The sequence below is a fragment of the Lactuca sativa genome, chromosome 8 (assembly GCF_002870075.4).
Source record: "Lactuca sativa cultivar Salinas chromosome 8, Lsat_Salinas_v11, whole genome shotgun sequence".
Classification (NCBI taxonomy): Eukaryota; Viridiplantae; Streptophyta; class Magnoliopsida; order Asterales; family Asteraceae; genus Lactuca; species Lactuca sativa.
The window spans coordinates 297,269,752-297,273,161 of NC_056630.2; the positions used below are offsets into that span (position 1 = coordinate 297,269,752).

General features: G+C 36.6%; 1 pseudogene; it reads right to left on the reverse strand.

The window, feature by feature from the left end:
• Positions 1-1,144: 1,144 nt before the first annotated feature.
• On the reverse strand, positions 1,145-1,796 carry LOC111895899 (AP2/ERF and B3 domain-containing transcription factor RAV1-like; annotated as a pseudogene).
• Positions 1,797-3,410: the final 1,614 nt, after the last annotated feature.

The following is a 3,410-nucleotide window of genomic DNA, read 5'->3' on the forward strand; positions in this document are numbered from 1 at the left end:
ATAGGAGTATTTTAGGTACCATAAATCTTATATGAAAACTAAAAGATCCTTACTGATAAGTCTATAATTTCTAAGTGTATACGTTAAAGTTATATATAGTTGAGATTTTATAGACTTAGAATAGGTGATTTTCACTCTACTTCCTGTTCCTTGTGTGGTTGTGGTTTTAGAGTAGGATCACTTATTCGAAGGTATATTTGATCTGACTTATATATAATTTGTACACACTATGTGATTATGGAAAGACCGGAAAGGATCATCTTCGTAAAAAATATATTTTCACAAAAATGTTTTATTAATCTCTTAAATTCTTTAGAGGAGTCAACAAAGATCCAACAGAGTTTCACTAGGAGGATTTTGAGAAGGAAACCAATGAACAGTAAAGAAACTATAGAAATCATCAAGTGTCTTTACCTTATTAAGGGCACTGATGAGAAGTTCGCATGAAGTTCTTGGATTCAAACCCTCCATTATGAAGTAATGGGGATCAGAGTCAGAATCGGAAGTAAGACTGTATGGAAATTCAATATACCTACGAAGGAGAAGGACACCATATAGATACCAGGAGAGAACAAATGATTACCGCTGAGAGTAGAACAGAGAACAGAGGGAAGCCACATGTGAAACATGCGAAGTGTTTAAGTGCCTTTTGCGTCACTTTAATATCTAATAAATTAATTCGACCTAGTGAGTTAGTGATTACACTACTCACGTTAGGTATTAAGCTTATCGCCTTTTCCTGTCACGACTAATAACAGTAAATCAAATCACGAAATCTCAATTGAGAGTGATTATTTCTAAAAATTCATAAATCTATTCCATGTAGACTCTATTATGAATTGTTTTCAAATTTTTTCGAAAGTTGGAGCATGATATTCTCTGACCAAAGATAACTTAGTTCGGATGACGGGTAAATGTCACTATAGCCCATTCAACTATCGTCATTTATCCTATTTGGTCACTAAAGTATTTTTTTTTGCCCAATAGGTCATTAAACTTACAACTTACAGGTCTATTAAGTCATTTTAGTTAGTTTTTAACAGATCTTTTGTTAACTAGTAATTATAATATACAAGAATGGTCCCTATGATTTCAATTTCTTTCGTGGTTGGTCCTTTACTAGCATCGTTCGTCACTTGCACCACTACCGTTCTTGAACATGTTGTAAAGTTGCTTGTTCTTGAATATTAGAGCTACCTGACCCGTTTTTTGTCTTCCAGTCGATGTAAAGTTGCTTTTCTGAACCCATGGATATCTGAAAGCTCACAATGTCACCATCTTTTAAGTTATTTTCCTTCACAAATCGGCTCCAACCTTTGCTTAAAACGTAGCTCTGGCTACTATTCAAGTATGAGTAACGAAATCACGAAATCTCCATACATTCATCCCGATGTCTTCGAAATGTAAAAGAAATCCTTTGGAAGTGCTTCCACTTTGCAACGGTAAGTGCTTCTCTGCATGCTGCTTTGGTATCACTAACCGGTTCAGTTTTCCGACATCGCTGGGGGTGACTGTCTTCTCAAAAAGTTGTTCCCGGGCGTTGACCAAGTTTTCGCTGGGGGTAACTGTCTTCTCTTACTTTGTTCTAGCTCATCATTATATGCGTGTTTCCTCAACAAAGCGACGATATCAACTTTTGAATGAGAATTAAAGAAACTAGCTTCCAACCCCGCTTCATTAGTGTCAAGAACCATGCTGCCCCCACTGTCGATCAGTGGAAGCGTAGTCACCGGTGCTGCAACTGTTGAAGTTGTTTTTGTAGTTGTGCTTTGATTATCAGTGGAACTTCCTTCCATTGTAATTAGTGTTCTTGAAGGAGATAGAAGCTGGAAGAAGAATGAGGTTCTATATATATATATATATATATATATATATATATATATATATATATATATATATAGAGAGAGAGAGAGAGAGAGAAATATGATGTATATGAGGTGGGTGTAAGAGAAAGGTTGAGTATAATAGTTGACGAGGTTGCCTGAGGTAAAGGGTGGTGGTCGTCGGAATTAAACGGTGGTGACGTCGGTGAAGAACTATGTTGGTATAAGACCAACCACGAAAGAAACTGAAATCATAGGGACTATTCTTGTAAATTATAATTACTAGTTAATGGAAGATCTGTTAAAAACTAACGAAAATGACTTAATAGACATGCAAGTTGTAAGTTTAATGACCTATTCAGTAAAAAAAATACTTTAGTGACCAAATAGAATAAATGACGATAGTTGAATGGGCTATATTGACATTTACCCACCCTTCGGATGACACTCGGTTCATCACCCTTTCTAAAAACTTACTTCTACCCCTTTACTAGTACTGCATCATAGGGATGTAGGTCGAAACATTGAGAACCATATATCAAAACGCGAAAATTTATATGTATATATATATATATATATATATATATATATATATATATATATATATATATATATATATATATATATAATTAGAGTACATCTAGAAACAACCATCGTCGCTCACGAGCTTGTTTTCTCATTATGTAATAGAATCATGTCTTCACCTGGAAATACCCGGCAAACCGATGAAACCCCGATTCTACATATAGACTCTTCAACTTTTCAAGTTGCAGTAACTGCAGTCGTAGCAGTTGTCATGGCTCACCTTAATGCTAACAACGCAAATGTTAGTGGAAATTTTATCGACAATCCCAATCGTGGTGATAACCAAGTACAACAACGAGTGCCTGCCTGTAAGGACACTCCGAACCTAAAATCGAAGAGCAAGAAATGAAAATTCTAGAATAAAAAGGAGCGCAAGTTATCTCAAAAACTTGCCAAGAAGCAACAACCTGTGGCAGCCTCTGCGGCCACGACATCTGTTGCTCCTTCTATCGTGCCTACTGCTGTCCCGGTTACCCTAATCCCAACAAAACAGTGTGTTGGAAATCTACCAAAATGCAAAAAGTGCAACTTCTATCATCAGGGAGTCTGTCGAGTGCTGCATTGCATTAGATGCAACATGAAGGGGCACACCGCCCGCTTCTGTAGGATCCCGGTTGAGTTCTTTACTTCAACCACCAATGTTGGAACGAGTCTAATATGTTACCTTGTGGTGAAATATGACATTTAAAGAGGGACTGTCCAACATAGAAGAATTACTAGGGAGCTGGAGGAGTTTGACCCCAGATCATGGGGAAGAATCAAAGAACCCTACTATAATTTTTGTACGCTTCAAAACCCCAATGATTAATCATAATTATACTTACTCTCTCGTTCGAACCAAATCACAGAAATCATATAAAACTAGGAACCCTAACAGGTAAGCTATGATGGCTTAGTGTATACATTAGGGTCGTTTATAATTAAGATTCGTAGAATTAGAGTGAGTGATTCTGCCTCTTTTCTTGTTCCTTGTTTGGTTGTGGATTTAGGGCAGAGTTACTT